This window comes from Vipera berus (genome assembly GCF_964194415.1).
Source record: "Vipera berus genome assembly, chromosome: 2".
Lineage (NCBI taxonomy): Eukaryota > Metazoa > Chordata > Lepidosauria > Squamata > Viperidae > Vipera > Vipera berus.
In genome coordinates this window covers 250,598,535-250,616,015 of record NC_138203.1, presented here as the reverse complement: position 1 = coordinate 250,616,015, position 17,481 = coordinate 250,598,535, and the positions used below count along the sequence as shown (strand labels likewise).

Genomic DNA, 17,481 nt, shown 5'->3' with positions numbered 1-17,481 from the left:
GGCACACAATAAATAACAATAGAGCCCTCCGCTCGAGTCGGGAACTAGCTTTCCAAAAGCGGAGAGCAGCAGCAGTAATCAGGCAAGGCAAGGCAATCCAGCAGCAGCAGCAGCAGCGGGAGGGAGGGAGGGAGGGAGGGAGGAGGACGAGGAGGGAGGGCGATCCTCTTCGCCCCCTGGGATCCCCCGCCGCCGTCCTGCCTGCTCGCGGCTGTGCTCCAAGCGCCCCGCGAGTCTCCACCGCGAGAACGTTGGGCTTTTTTGCGCGGAAAAAACACGCTTTTGGGGGAGAAGGGTGAGGAAAAATAACACCCCGCGGAGGGAGATTTTGTTATTTTTTGCTGTTATGAGTCCCTGACGTCACATCCACCTGCTGGGTAAACAAGGCTCAGTGCAAAAAAAAAAAAAGGGGGGGGGAGAGATACATCGCATTTGCAAAAAGAAGGGAAATCGGGGAAAGAGGAGGAGGAGGCAGAGGGGACGGAGCCCGGCAAAGAGGTGTTGGAGCCGGCCGGGGAGGGGTGGGGAAGGGGGAAAATCTGCCGGAGAAGAGTCGCAGAGATGGGGGGAAAAAGGGAGCGAGGGTAGAAAAGCCAAGAAAACTAAAGGGAGGGCGGCAAGAGGAAGAAGGCAGCCCGGAGAAGAGCAAACAGAAGGGGTCGCGGGTCGTGGGGACGGGGGGGGGAAAGAGACTGGGAGAGGAGAGGCGATTTCAATTAGGTAATCTTAGGCTCGCTTTGTTGGATTCTTTCGGGATCTCCAAAAAAAAGGAATCTCAGGTCCTCCCCAAGAAAACAAACAAAACACAGACAAGAGGCGAGTGAAAGGAAAAGAATGCAAAAGTGCAAATGCTGCGCGAGCCAATTTCCTCTCCTCTCTCTCTCTCTCTCTCTCTCTCTCTCTGCGCGCTCTTCTCCCCTTTCTCCCCCACACTTGCCCCTTGCACTTTACTCAATGAAAAGAGGAGGGTTCGGGAGGTGAAAGTTCATTAGAAGGACAAACGCATGTGTGCAAAGAAACAGACCCGTCCACCATCTAAGGCTCGCTCTCCTGCCTCCCGCTCGCCCTGTTTGTTCTAGAGGTGAGGAAAGTCTCTCTCGACTGGAAGGAATCTCGGCGTTCAAGTCACAGGCTTGCTTTAGGAAGGCTCCCGGAGGACAGAACAACAAAACTTCCTCCTGGTTTTGGTTTTTCAGAGTGGTGGGAAGGAGGGTGGCTGGGTATTTACATGCCTTCCCTGCTTCTTCCTTTGTAGAACCTTGGCCACAGGCTACCACGTCAGTGAGACTTTAACCTAAGTTACCTGCTTCTGTATCCATTTTGGAAGGGGGAAAAAAAAGAGTTTGCAGTACAATAATACTCCAGAAAAAGTTTGCTTTCTTTTCATAAGATGGGTTTCCATAGGAAGGAGATGAAGGGAAGAAAGTTTTTCTTTGCATTCTTCAAACATCAATTCTTTTCACCAGTTTGCTGAACTTGAACTCTTCCTGAGATAACCCCTAAAAGGCGGTAAGGGTTAACGTGTTGTTAACATTTGTAGCTGCTTAGATGAGTTTGATAAAGAGTCCCCTTCTAGGAACAGACAAGATAGGCATTTTGCAAACATTCTGAATTCAATGTGTTTCCTAATGTAATGGGCCAGTATTAATTGTAGCACTAAGGCCTTCATTCTCCTAACTGAGCCTATTGACAATCTTTACAGGCTGAAAAAAAAGCTATTTCGGTATCTTTTCTAGTATATATGAGTAATCAGCTCTTCAAAACTATTTCTGAAGTGTTCAAGCTAGTCCTGTAATACAGAATCATAGTCCATTATGTTTATAGATAAGTAAATCAGGGAACAGAAGAGGTTATGTTACCTGCATCAAGTTCACACAATGAGTCAGTGGTAAAGCTGTGAGTAATATTCAAAGCTGCTTATGTTTCTGAGACCTGTGGTTTAACCACTAAACAATACACTATACTTGACGTGCATAATCTAAAGACTTATTCGCTTATGTTATACTATTTATAAATATGGGCTCTGAATGGATCCCTAATAATACACTTTCATAGCCTCAATAATCTACACCTATGTTATAGGAGTTCTATAAATATCCATGCCCATTTTAACCCATTACAGGTAAGTATTGGGATGAAATACTGGTTCATTATATGCAAGTTTTTAAAAGGCCTACAGTTTAACCTTGCACATATAAACCTTTCATACACAATTATTTTTGCCTAGTCCTTGGTTTTGCATATGTAACTCTGTTAATTATATGGCCCTTTGCCCATCATATATGGAAAGGGATCCCAGTTACCAAAGTATTTGTCTTACATTTTAAACTAATTTTAATATTTTACTCATTTTTCCCCTCATTTTTAAAAAATTTCCACTGGAAATTTACAGCATTTAAGCATTTCCACAAATGCTTAATTTCGAATGAACGTTAACCAAAGAATAGAAGGTAGATAACTTTGAACTTGGTAAATGTGCATAGAAGACCTAACCAGTTATACATGCATGGCTTTACAAATAATTCCAGTCTAACTATATTATTAGCATTATTAGAATAATAATCTACTTGGGAAAAATACAGTTTAAAATAATTTAAGCCTATTTCAAATTAAACGTAAATGTTTATCTTTAGGGCAAAATGATAAACATTTAGCATTTGGGTTAGAATAAATTCTGGTCTGAATTGTATTCTAATTCAATCTTAATTTTTTGTAAATTCTCATGTATTTTTGGATTCCATATATCTAATACATTTTGATTATATTTCACATTGATCTGCATGAAAGAAGACAGAAAACCACCTGTACTGATCTTGGAAAATACCTCATTCTCTAGAAAATGATTGCTTGTTTATATAATTTATATACTGCCTGTCTTGCCAAAGACAACTGTTAGAGGGATTGGGAACCATATAGGACCCAAATGTCCTCCATATAAAATTTTCAGCATTAATTCTTAAACTGTGGTAAAATTTTATTGAATGCATGTGTGTCTCTAAAGTAGGCCTTTGGTCCAATTGTCTAGTGACCTAACTTGCAAAATTGTTGAAAGGATGGAATAATGAAACAAATACATACTGGCTTTCCTGAACTCAATAGACATTTTTCAGTTCTGTTGATACTTTAAATAGTTTTTCCATGTATCTTTTGCATGATGTCATATGGGATAAACATGTTGATTTCTTACATTGGTTAATACATTATATATAAGAAATTAAATTTAGATTTGGGTTGTAAAGCACACTACAGTTTTACATTTGTCCTGCCCACAACAAAGGTTACCTCCTAAAATTTGATAACATTCCCAGGTCAATTTAATAGCTATTAGAATGCTTCATTAGTTGCATGATACATATATGTCACACGAGTCTTAACACTGTAAAAATGCAGCAATTCTATGCACCAGATTATCATGCTATTTAAATCATTTTTCTGCTTTGATTAATATAAATCAAATATAGATTTACTGTTTCACCTCTGTAAATTTACAGATTTATACCTCTGTAAATTTCATAGATTAAAGAAATTATCGTACGAACTGATAAATATTTTGCATTTTCATTCCAAAATGCTCAGATTGGTTTTAATACTATGATGAGTGTTATAAAAGGAATTGATTCAAAATATACGTGTCCAATGGATTACAGTCAAAACAAATAATTCATATTGAGTCTGAAAGGATACTGTAGCATTTAAGCATTGCTTTAGTCATTTCAGTTCTGAAGTTCCATTTTTGTTAATGTTGAAAGCAAGTTTTTTGGAGAAAATATTGTCATAGTATCTTTGCCTTCTGTAAAGGAAAATTAATGGATATAAGGATGCTAGAAGTTTCCATCAAGCTCCCTGTTTCATAATCATTTTTAATTTTTTTTAAATTTCATTTCATTGCTTCATATTTTTCTTACTTATATTACTATAGATATATATTGAAAAATAAGTCCAAATGAATTCAAATGCATTTACTGATAAATCTAATAGCTAGTAGAATATTAGTATTTTGGAGTAAGAAATACCATAAAATAATAAGTCTTTTTTTATGTTCCAGTATGAGATGTTACATTCCAATATCTGTTCAACCAAAATGATGAAGGTTTGTATGTCCATTTGGTAGATATTAATGGGGATCTTAACTGCAGCTTAACATATTGTTCATTTTCAACACTGTCACGTTGCACTCATATAGAGCACATTTTAATTTCTTGATCAGTAATCAAATGGAAGTTTCTTTTGGCAAATTAAAACCAAGGATTTTTGTATAGAAGAAAGGATATGGGAATATGACGCCACCTTTTGGCGATAAAAGTAAACACTGCAGATTTGAATTCTTAAGAAAAGACTTCTGATACAGAATATTCTTATAGAATAAGAACAAAGTACTTTTATGCCTTCTGCAATTCATTATATTTTAAATAAGAGGGAAATCATTAAAAATAAATATTTGTATGGCAAAAGATAATTTAGATGTAGATGTGCTTAAAGAATAATCTCTAACCTTGGTGGATATTTGAAAAAAAATTGCACTCTATTCCATGTAATATTACAGAAGATTTTGAAAATGCAATTAAAACCAAGACTTTTCTTTTGGGATTGATGGATAAGCATCTGGAAAAAAATTATGGAACTGTGTTTCTATATATGATGATTCCAGCAAGACTACTATAGGCACAAAGGTGAAAGATTTGACTTTACCCATAATGGAGGAATGGGTAGTGAAGATGATGGAAATTGTTAGGATGGCCAAATAGACTGCTTTAATTAGAGACAGAATATAATTTAAGGGTGATTAAAAACATTGTTTTTTTGCAGGAAACAAAAAAATAATGTCATATGGTTTTAAAGATTCAAATAAAAATAATAGATTTTGGAGGAAATGTAAACAACGCTGTTATTTTTATATGTATACTTACAACTGCTGTAAAAGAAAATCAAGTTACTTTATATTTTTTATTTCTGCTTTTCTTTTATGTCTGTTTTTTTTCTTTTTCCTTTTTTCCTTTTTTCATTCTAAATATTCTTGTTAGTTTTTTATTCTGTTAACAATTTTGATAAAATTTATTTTAAAGAATAATCTATAATCATATTAAGAAAGCTATGCCATAACATGTTCTTACTGAATAGACATAATTGTCATGAAAAAGACCAAAACAATAAGCTTCATGTTGTAGCTCATCTACCTAAAAATAAAATGAATCAGTTGTAAATATGTGAGACTTAGGATGGAGGTGGAGACTTTTGTCAACCTGTTTTAATTTTCTCTTTGCTTTTTTCCCAGCTTTTCATTCCAACTGGAAGAAAAGGCATAAAGAATAAAAGCAAAATGTTTAAAAAATAATTACGATAGGTAGAGATGTTAGGATTGCTCAACCTTTTTTGAAAAAAAAGACCAGGCAGGCAGGCATTCTGTAAAAAGCCAAAGTACTTGAATAAATATGTGTTTATTATTAAAAAGATGGGCTGTCTTGTTTTTGCTGTGCTGATTTAAGCCAGTCTGCCAGCTCTATAAAATGTGATTAATTCCTCTGACAATAATAGCAGTGGGATTTATTCCTTACCCCCTATGCAATTGTTAATTGCTCTTGAATTGTTTACTGCTGTAGTTGTTTTACAAGTGCAAAGACAAACAGAGAGAAACTCCTTCCCCTTTCAAACCTTAATCCCAGGTGTGATTGAATACTTGGCAGATTTTGGTAAGGGTGTACACAGGTTATGACTACAGCTTGCTAGTTTTAAAAAAATGGAGGTTATGACGCCTCTATAATTATAGGTGTTACAGTTTTAAAGTCAGGATGTTTTTCCAGCCATTGCTCTGCCCCACCCCCCTGTATCCTATGAGCTACATTTCCTGGAGTCTTTCAGATTTTAGATGTTTTGTGAGGATCCTTCAAATCCATCAACAAGCCTTCGTCAAGAGGAAAACTATGAAATTAATTTTGAAGTTGTTTACCCCATCATACACATACACACATAGCAAAATAATGCTATCGTTTATTAGAGAAAGGCAGTTGTTTTAATTTTGCCTTGTGTTTCTGAATGCAGAGCTTTGTAAGACTGAAAATAGGAGGGTTTAAGAGGGGAAGGATTTTAATTTGTTCATTGCTAGTGCTTTTTTCTGAGCAAGGTATGTAACGCTTCTAGTAATTTGTCAAATATTCTTTTTGACATTGTAATTTTATTTTTGTTCTGTAACTGAAGCAAGCAATCCTGTATGTGTGGATATAATAATGGTTCATTTAAAAATACAATTAATTGATCTGTCACTTACTGCAAGCCAGTTACTTAATTCATTGATTACCTGGGCAGAATATCTTCTACTATTTTGAACCTGGATACCTTTGTAGAATTTTAAGCTGTTGGGTATATGCAGCTACTGTACTAAAATTATGTTAAATTTATACTGAAAATGTGTTGGTTAACTTGCAGCTTTGTGGCTTAGTTGGTGAAAAAAATTGCTACAGCCTGCTATTGTAAAGAATTTTAGACCAAGTATTATTCAATATGTAAACATGCTAGTTTAGTTAAATTACATCAGATTTCTACAGATGTTAGATAGGCATTAAGATGTTATGGGGCTTCTCCAGAATAGTCAGATTTAAAGTATTTCAGATGTAATAATGTGAAGCTAAAAGTCTTCCTGTGCTTTCCCTGCCATTCTCATTTGCAAGGCTGGATAATTCTAATATATGCAAAGCCATACTGGTATAATAGAATTATTAAATGCCATAAATAAAACACATTGACCTCAGTGGACATTTCTCTTGGAAAAAAAATATTGATAGCTTGCATCTTAATCTCACAAATCTCTTTCTTTCTTCCCATGTCTTTAATGTCACTTTTCATATAAAGTTGCTCTTCTTGCATTTTGTCTGTATAACAGGATATCGGAAAATTTTATCTGGATCTATAGGGTATTTCATTTAATAGAAAGATGAAGCTATTCTGTTTATTTTTTAATAAATTATACTGGAAAAAGAGAAAGACCAAGTCACCACTGCTGGATTTTTAGAAGCCCTTCCCTTTCCTTTCAAGATGAGAAAAAATGCAAAAAAAAAGAGAGAGAGAGAGAGAGAGAGAAATAAACTTTTTACTTATGCTTCCTTCTTTGACCCAGTCCATGCTGTTATATTGGCTCTTTCTTTCTCCCAGTTTCACACAACAAAACAGGTACATTTGCTTCTGTCTTCCTATTTGTGGTGTCCATTGTGTGCCTCTAATTGTCTTTGGAGACTGTGTGTGGCTGGCTCAAGGAAGAGGGAAAATAATTAGAATGAAATATAGTAATGAGGTAAGACATCTATTCTTTGCCTATATCATGTCACATAAATTTAAAAAATGGCTTGTTATGGAAGGACATCCAAATAATTTCAAGTAGGAATTTTTTTGGGGGAAAACTACATCAGAAGTAATATAATTTCATATTCATAATGCCATATTGGAAAGTCATTTTAAAAGTTCTCTAAGTTTTTTTTTAATGATTTTAAGAAAGGGTTGTTATATTTTATGTTTGTGCTAAAGAACGTAGAAGTTAGTTTTTTCTGTAGCTTTTTACCTGTGCTCCCAATTTTAGTTTCTCCCTGTCCCTTCCCCCTTTTCCCTTCTCCTTTGCTATTTTGCATATTGTTAAATTTTTAATGTTTTATTTATTCTCTATGCATTGTTTTTTTAAAGACTAGTACATTTCCAAAATACCAATGCAGAGAATGAAGAGAATAGATAGCTAGGGGATACTGATAGGGATCCTGATTCTTTCAGGAGATGGGGATAATAATGCAAAGTGGATGGGGGCTTAGATACAAACAGCATGAATGAAAAAAGTGTAGTGGTTAGTATGCCTGCCATCCAAAATCCAACCCGTAGAATTGCTCATGGTATTATTTTGAAATATCCTCTATAGTAGGGTGTGTAATAGCATTGTCAAACGTAGAAGGAAGCATTAAAGGTTGAGAAGAGTCAAGGCAGCAATACCTAAATGTGCCACAATTCTTTTTTTAAAAAAATCCTGTACAGGTGGCTGCATGGGCTCTTGTACATATTTGAGTTAGCAACTGTGTGTGACCAGAGAGTCTACCAGGCAGCAGATTGTAATCACACTCAATTGAACACTATTACATTCTCACTATACAGCTTCCCTGTCAGTGTGAGATTGGGCTGGGGTGAAGTGTGCATTCTTATTGCCTCTCTACAGCCCTTTTACAAACACCCAAAGGAAATCTTTACAGTAATCCAAAGAGACGCTTTTGTGTGTAATGATATGTGTCTGTGCACTAACATTCTGAATTTTAAAATCATTGAACATAATGGCCATTTTGAAACTTACATAATATCCAGAAGCAGAATGTCATACACCACAGTGGGCTACTCTACTCAAGGAGCAGGGAGGTATAAAAAATAAAGAACTTACTCATATGATTTCATCAGCTAAACAGCCTGTTTTGCCGGGTCCTTTATTATTTTTAATAACCATTCTTTCACTTATTACACGTATTTTCTTAGCCTGATAAGGGACATTGAAAACGGTCTATTCCTGATCCAAAACACTATTAAATGTATTCCATTGTTATTCCATTGCCTGCAAATTCTGTATCATCCTAAATAAAATCACAAGAAGAGTTACGGTATATTTTCTTCAATACTTTGACAAACATTTTTTTCCACATGTCCTATATAGTTTTCTCAAACATTTGTATTCTGAATACAAATTTTTCAATTATATGCATACTTCTAAGTAACATTTTGAGTTATAGAGATTTTCATTTTGCTTGAAAGCCCTGACATATTTTTTGATATAATTTCCTCTACATTTTACATAGAAAGTTCTATTGGTACTTTTCCTTCTTGAGTACTATAGTTTTTAATGTTAGCTAACTTTCATATGTAAGTCTATAGCTCACTGTAAATTGGAAAACACTTTTTTGTCTCTTAGGATTTACAATATAAAATAAACTATATCTCAGCTTTCCCATATAAATAGTTTTTAACCAAGGTACTGTTAGAATGTAACTGAGGAGAATAATTAAATGTCACTGATAAAGGATTGATGTCTAGAGCAAATTCTTGTTTAGTGCAACAACATTCTTTTGTATTTTATTCTTCCAGACCCTTCTTAGATTTCCTGTAAACGTATTCTACTCATAAACAACTATCATATAATTCTATTCCTTTGAAACAAGTTTAGGTATATTGATGGATGGAATTAAATAGAAGAGGAGAGGGAGATTGTTATCTATTGAATCTTGGAATGTGGGCTTGGATCAATAGCCTTTGTAGTTAAGAATCAAAATCCTTCAGAAGACTGAGCTAAAGACAAATAGTTACACAATTACAGAATGACCTGATTCCTTGACCAACACAACTTCTTTGTTGCTCAAAAATCCAGCACCCTCCCCCCACTTTCTGGAAACAATATGATAAGCTCCACAATTCCATTGCATCATTTTGGAACAGGACAGTTGAAGGGATTGTCACTGAATTTCACTTGTTGCTGAAATACTTTTACACTCACCAAGGATGTGTATTGGTGCTTCAGCTGCTGTTTAGACCATGCAAACAAATTTAAAACAGTACCAGCAACGTGTTATATGAAGTGCCAAATCTGCATTGAAGTTAGCTTTCTAATGTGCATGTTTCTATCCTTAGAAAGAGGCAGCAATTGCCCATTTAGTCCATTATTGGTAGTGGTAATAACTCCTAGTCTAGTTATCTAATAGATTTTTAATCAAATTCTACAAAATAGATCTGTGATGTTTTTCATGTAAAACATGCCCAAAACAAAGCAGAGCTCTATTACTTTGAGGGTGTCTAATGAAAGTCTAGAAGCAATTTATATAGTCAACTTGTGGTGGTGAAAATCTTCATCCTGGCCACACAAATAAAATGCTATCACCATATGCTAATGTTGGATTTGCAGTTGAAAGAACAGTGGTTTACCTGAGGCTGCCTAACAAATGAGTAGCAGTGTCCTAATTTTAATAGTGACATCCAGATTATCACATATAAATGTTATTTGTGAAATTCAGCATTGCATTTCTTAATGTCCATTCTGCTTCAGCTCCTGGGTCTCCCCCAATGCCAACATCTGCTCTAGGAAATGCCTGCTCTCCAGAGGAGATAATTAGGATTTGGAAAAAAAGGAATCCTCTCCCCATCCTGTAGATGAAACCAGTAATTTTCCCACCAAGTGGATACTACCCTATATTATCAAAAACAACTTTTAGTCTGTTTATATTCAATATTTAGGATTCCAAAATAAGAGTGTTAATTGTGGTCAGAGATGTACCAATTTATCTTGGCGTACCAGAATATATTAGTTACGATATTCTGCTTCCCTATTGGCATAACCGAATGTTAAGTTATTTTGGGATGGCACTGCTACATAAAGGTTATGACTGATCAAAATATAATCCAGTGACAGTTATAATAGGGTTGAGCGGCTCTTCATCTATATGAAGATTTAAATTAAAGCATGATCCAGGTAACACTGTCTTGAACTGCATTAGTATTTATATTCCTTTTCCTGTTTAAGGAAAAGGTGGAAGAGTCAGGATCAGAAAAAGAAAAGAAGGCAAGGTTGTCGTGCAAGTATACAAGCTAATTTGAGGGCTAATGCACATGGAGCCCCATTTCCGTCTGTCCTGTTTGCCATCGTTCGCTCCATAGAGACTAAAATGGAAGGTCTGAAACTTGAGCTGGCCATGAACAAGAAGTGCATATCGGAGGTGGTGACCCTTTGAGAGCTTTATGCAATGAAATTTCATTTTGATGTATGCCAATTGGTGTACATTCAAAGTGACAATAAAGTTGTTATTTCTATTTAAGCTTTTATTTAACATGCAGAGTGCAAATATAGGTGTAAATATATGACTTATTTTTATCCCATCTGATTAAACAGAGATATTACTCTTGTGATTACTTATTACTTTTCAAGCAAACCACTGAAAGGCAATGAAAAGATAGACTTTTACAATCGGTTCTGCAACTTCCAAGATTAAAATTTTTATTTCTAGCAATGTTCTTAGATTATTTCAGGCATGAAGTGAAAACTGGTTTAACACTTCATAACTATTCTTTATTCAGATTTTTCTGCTTTAGCATGAAGCTTTTTTGCTTCCCCCCCCAAGACATTTCTTGAACATGTTTAGGTGTGAAAGCTGGCTAAGTAACTTTGGGCCAGTCACTCACTTAGCTCAATCCACTTCACATTCAGTGCCTTGAGCTTCTTATTTTTTTAAAAAAAAGTAGGATAAATGTAGGATCAGGAAAACATGAGAAAAATAATTGTTTCATCCTTTAAAAATTCTTGCCTAGATTTTATCAAATCAATAATGTTCAATTTGATTTTAATGTTTATATGGTGCAAATATATTTATTACTTATATTTTTACACCAAATATAATTTTAAAAATCATAATATAAAATAAGCAACCCAAATCAGTTCAGATTTTTATTGATTTATTAGGTAAAATAACCTTTATTGACATTTTTTTACTGTGAGCACAAGGACACACATCAAAAATGAATTTAGTTGCTTGCTCTCAAAATGAACACATGCATGACACACACCTAAACATACTATATACAACATATACATACTATATATAACATACATTAATTTTTAGTTATGATGTAGCTACCTGGTTAGCTAAAAAAGCAAAGAAATACTACTGCTACTAGTATATTACTAAAACTTAATTATTCAATCTTTTTTTCTAAAGACTGAATAAAATGAGATAATAAATTGGGAATTCCCCAACTCCAGGATCAACCCTACAAGAGTCAAAAGGAAAGGGATGTAATAGAGGGTCATACAAAGGAGGGTCATAAGAGAGGTAAATAAATACAGGTAGTCTTCATTTAGTGATCTCAATTGATCACATAACTGGGATACTGTGACAATCATAAATTTGAAAAGGTTGCAAAATTATTGATTTTTTTAGCACCTTCATAACTGAATAGTCTTGCTGTATGAGGCAGTCATTACACAAGGATTGCCTATACATAATTTTGTTGAGGCTTTCTCGTCATTGGTAATAGAACTGGATTATCCAATGAGACTGAAAGGTGGGGAACTCGGAAGAAAAAAAAACAAGAAAAATCTTGGCTGTGGTGGTGATCTATGCAATTCACCACCACAAATGTGTGATAACCATGAACTTGAACGTTTAAAGGTAAATTTGCAAAGAGAAGGCTGCTGGTGGCTTCTTGTAATATTGTACACTATATGTCTCCAAGAAGAGTCTTTGAGGAACGTGATCAAGATGAAATTACTAAATTCATCATAAGAAAGAATTGTTTCTAACATGATCGATCATGACTCTTATATTTTTTTAAATATTTATTTGCCACAACTTGTCAACCGTGCTGTCTTTCACACATTGCTACAAAGGTCTGTAGGTTGCTATTGAGCTAGTATTATAATACTTTTATTGCTCAACATACTACACTCCATACATTTACATTTAAGCATGTATTCTTTTATTTTGACTATGTAGTATGAATACCTATGTAATTTGCTTCAACAGACAAAATTCCTTGGATTTTTAGTAGAAAACACTTATATTTTTCTTCAGTAGATAAAGATTATTGAAATGAGGGGGGAGATGTGGCTTACTGAGGGTGGAACTGCTGGCCAGAAATTGTCCCCACCCCAGTTGTTCCAACCTGGCTGTATGACATGAAGTGAGCCCCCATTGTTTGACCTCTAGCTCCTGCTCAACCAGCAGTTTGAAAGCATGCAATATTGTGAGTAGATAAATTATTATTATTATTATTATTATTATTATTATTATTATTATTATTATTATTATTATTATTATTATTATTATTATTTATATACCGCCCTTCTCCCAAAGGACTCAGGGCGGTGAACAGGGCAATACATGTTAAAAGACAAAATACAAAAATTAAAAGAGGTTAAACAAAATGCCCACAGCTCTTACAATAGGTTAAAACACATTAAAAGTAATAAAAAACCCAACCCATCCCATCAGGCCAGGCCAGCTTGTTCGAAGAGATACGTCTTTAGATCGCGCCGGAAGGAGCGCAGGTCAGGCGCCATCCGGAGCTCAACCGGAAGATGGTTCCATAAATCCGGCGCGCCCACAGAGAACGCCCTCCCCCTGGGTACCATTTTGGGGGGGAAAACCTAACTCGTGCTTGTGGAGAGTGGAAGCCAGCACTGGATCTGGCCGGACGTGAGGCGTTGCAACACAAGGCAAGGCAAAATGAGACCAGTGGAGGAGCCTGGAAGATCCAGTACCCCAAGCACCACTAGCTAATTGGCGTAAAGCTGATTCACCCGCTGCAGTGCACCAAGGATAGACGCGCAAGCGCTGAACAGAATAAACTATCAATCTAGGCTGCCAGGACTACATTGTGTCTAGCATATGTAGATTTCCCTGACATTGTATGTCATAAGCTAAATAATACATAATTAAAAACAATACTTTTTATTAATGGAAGCAGATTATTCCAGTCTTAATATACTGAGCAGAAATATTTTCCTTGCATCTATTCTACTTCCAATGGTCCAAAGTCCAACTGAGATATTTATATCTACACCAAGCAGATGAAAGTTTGGAAACAATAATAAATAATGTTTCCAAGAATTCTTTGCTGTAAAAGATGACTGAAAATCCTGGGGAAAAGGAGGAGGAATATTGTCGACTCTAATGCTTAGGATGTGATGTTCAATCCTTTATGGTAAGCAATTTGAATAGTATCTCGTACAAAAATGGCATTTTGTACCAAAATCTCACAAAGTCTGTTGGGGAAAAAAGGAACAAACAATAGTTGATACCTCATTTTTGAAATTGATATTCCAGCTGAAAAGGAAAAAAAAACTACTTTGCTATATCAATCCACTTAAAAAGCTGTATCATGTGAGAATGACCATTATGGGAGAAGTTGAAACGTGCAGTAGCTGATGATTTGTGATCTTTTCATATATATAGCAAATAGATATATCAAGATTTATTTCCTTTTTATGTCTAATAAATAAAAAACAATAGCAAAAATAACAGAACAAAAACAAGTGGGTGCAACAACCCACTGAGCTAAACCAGGAGGAAAATTAAGAGGAACATCATGACAAATATTCAGCAGGCTGCCTTTATAGTTTTTACTAGCAAATTTCACTGCATACTGATGGATTTCCATAAATAAATGGGAAATGGAGAGTGGGAAGTAGATCTAGAAGGGATATTTTGAGAACATGTGACTGGATGGTTCTATTTTTTCATTGCCAGTATTTAATTGAACTGAAGGCAAAATCACAATAATTTCCTTCTTGGATCCCAGCTGACAGATATTTCAGGTTGATAACCTGGAAATTCACCCAATGTATGTGCTACATTTTGGATGTTTATCAGAGTATTACTGTTCATTGATTTTCATAAATGTTTCGACACCTACTAAACTTTCACTATTATGTAGAAGACAGAGCCAAGGAAGCCACAGTAACAGGAGCTCAGATTCTCATCTTGAGTTTTGGTTTCAAATGTACCACTTTTTTTCTTTTTGAACATTTGAAGATATATACAACTAAGGAACAGTGGGTAGAGAAGAATCTGCAAATTACAATTGTTGAGTTCACTAAAACTGGGTGGCTCTGGAGTATTCTTAGTTTCTTCTTGAACATTTATATATACAAATATGGAGGTAGAAAATGTCAAATATTTTATCTCACAACGTATTCATGTTTGTCTATGTCTCTATTCAGTTTTCAGAAGACATCAATACAGTGAGAAGGAACCATAGTGATTCACAATGAGCTGCAAAATATTCCATATCTTATTTGAATGGGGACCAAAATATAAGGTTTTTTTAAGGACCTACAATTAGCTTTGCAAATAAGCCCTCAGCAAGAATTACTCCTCAAAATAAATGTTAACTGTGCTTATCTTTTCCCAAAAACTTTATTGTTGTTGTTGTTAGCTGCGAAGTCGTGTCCGACCCATCGCGACCCTATGGACAACGTTCCTCCAGGCCTTCCTCTCCTCTACCAGAGTCCATTTAAGCTCATGCCTACTGCTTCAGTGACTCCATCCAGCCACCTCATTCTCTGTCGTCCCCTTCTTCTCTTGCCCTCAATCTTTCCCAGCATTAGGCTCTTCTCCAGTGAGTACTTCCTTCTCATTAGGTGACCAAAGTATTTGAGTTTTAGCTTTAGGATCTGGCCTTCTAAAGAGCAGTCAGGGTTGATCTCCTCTAGGACTGACCGGTTTGATCGCCTTGCAGTCCAAGGGACTCGCAGGAGTCTTCTCCAGCACCATAGTTAAAAGGCCTCAATTCTTTGGCACTCAGCCTTTTTTATGGTCCAGCTTTCACTGCCATACATTGCAACTGGGAAGACCATAGCCTTGACTATACGCACTTTTGTTGACAGGGTGATGTCTCTGCTTTTTAGTGTGCTGTCTAGATTTGCCATGGCTTTCCTCCCAAGAAGCAAGTGTCTTTTAATTTCTTGGCTACAGTCCCCATATGCAGTGATCTTGGAGCCCAGGAAAATAAAATCTGTCACTACCTCCATTTCTTCCCCATCTATTTGCCAGGAATTGAGAGGGCCGGATGCCACAATCTTGTTTTTTTAATGTTAAGTTTCAACCCAAGTTTTGCACTCTCCTTCACCCGCAACAAGAGGCTCTTTAGTTCCTCTTCACTTTCTGCCATTAGAGTGGTATCATCTGCATATCTTAGGTTGTTGATATTTCTTCCGGCAATCTTAATTCAAAATTTTGATTCATCTAGCCCTGCCTTTCTCATGATGTGCTCTACATATAAGTTAAATAGGCAGGGCGACAGTATACAGCCTTGCCGGACTCCTTTCCCAATTTTGAACCAATCAGTGGTTCCGTGTCCAGTTCTCACTGTTGCTTCTTGGCCCACATATAGGTTTCTCAAGAGACAAATAAGATGGTCTGGTACGCCCATCTCTTTAAGAAAAACTTTATTATAGACAGCCAAACGGGGCTGTTTATGTCTGGCCTTTAGTAGAAGGTATGGACAATGCTGAATAAGAGAGGTTGAACCAAGGTCCTTGATGTAAGATATTACAGGATTCAATATTCTTATAATATCCATATGAAACCAGTGGTATGTGGTCAGGTATCTTTGGTAAGCTGATGAAAAACTAGCCGTACATTTCAACCTTGAGGAAACTAAATGAAGCTAAAGAAGCCTTGTTCCAGTAAGTTAAGACTGGGGGTCAGATGGGAAGAAGCAGGCTTAAACTCAATCTTGACAAAATAGCAGTAGCACTTAGACTTATATACTGTTTCATAGTGCTTTATAGCCCTCTCTAAGCAGTATACAGAGTCAGCCTATTGCCCCCAACAATCTGGGTCCTCATCTTACCAACCTCAGAAGAGTGGAATGCTGAGTCAACCTTGAGCCGGTCAGGATTGAACTTGAACTCTTGGCAGTGGAATTCAGAGTTAGCCTGCAATACTGCATTCTAACCACTGTGCCACCATGGCTCAAGATCATGGTAGCTGGGGGTGGTGGTTAGAGTTCTGTCATTACTAATTAGTGTACAGCTTGGGAGTCATCCTGAACTCACTGCTCCTGCCCAACATATTGGGTGCCTATATATTTGATAAAATAACTAAACTAAACTATACATCAAAAATATTTTTTTATTAATTAAGACCATTTGGCCATTTAATCTCTTCCAGGATGGAGTTTTCCTAACTCAGGCTTGAGAATGAGCTGGGACCTTTTACATATAAACCTGACATCTGCCACTAAGATACAACTTCTCATTAACACATCTCTCAAGATACAATGATTTACAATCTTCGCTATTCCCAACCAGTATAGTTAATAACTAAACAATGGTGGGATTCAGCCAGTTCGCACCACTTCAGCAGAACCGGCAGCTAATTTTTTGTTGACCAGATATTACTTCCTCTTGCCATGGATCTGAAAATGTTACTTGCACTGTAAATTCTTTGATCAGAGACTTTGCCATTTTTAAAATGTTGTATACAGTATCATCAATATTAGGATATTAATAAGGTTATTTTAAAGAGTAGTAGTAGTGGCAGTATCATCTGTGCATTAATGCTACTTTGTATAGGTATCCTTTTTGTTCTCCCAACAATATTACGTTTTTCATCCTATTAGTTATAATATTCATCCCAAAGAAAGCCAATCTCAGAAAAGGGAAGAGTTGAAAATGGTTGTATTTTTGTTATCATACTCTTATAACAGGAAAGATGAAGCACTCATTGTTTGGTCTAGTGGTTAGGCCAGAGGTAGGCAACCATGGCTCTGTTATGACTCGTGGTCTTCAATTCCCAGAATTCCTGAGTCATCCATGCTGGCTGAGGAATTCTGGGAGTTGAAGTCCACGAGTCATAAAAGAGCCAAGGTTGCCTACCCCTGGGTTAGGCTATGCTAGAAAGCAGGAGACCGTAGGTTCGAGTCCTGCCTTAGCCATGAAAGCCAACTGGGTGACTTTGGGCCGCTCACTGTCTTTCAGCCCAA

General features: G+C 36.1%; 1 long non-coding RNA gene across 1 annotated transcript; it reads left to right on the top strand.

Annotated features, from left to right (window-relative positions):
- Positions 1 to 4,043: 4,043 nt before the first annotated feature.
- On the top strand, positions 4,044 to 14,895 carry LOC308664348. The gene is made up of 3 exons (XR_014025655.1): positions 4,044 to 4,090; positions 7,144 to 7,282; positions 14,714 to 14,895. It is a non-coding gene; the product is annotated as an uncharacterized lncRNA (long non-coding RNA).
- Positions 14,896 to 17,481: the final 2,586 nt, after the last annotated feature.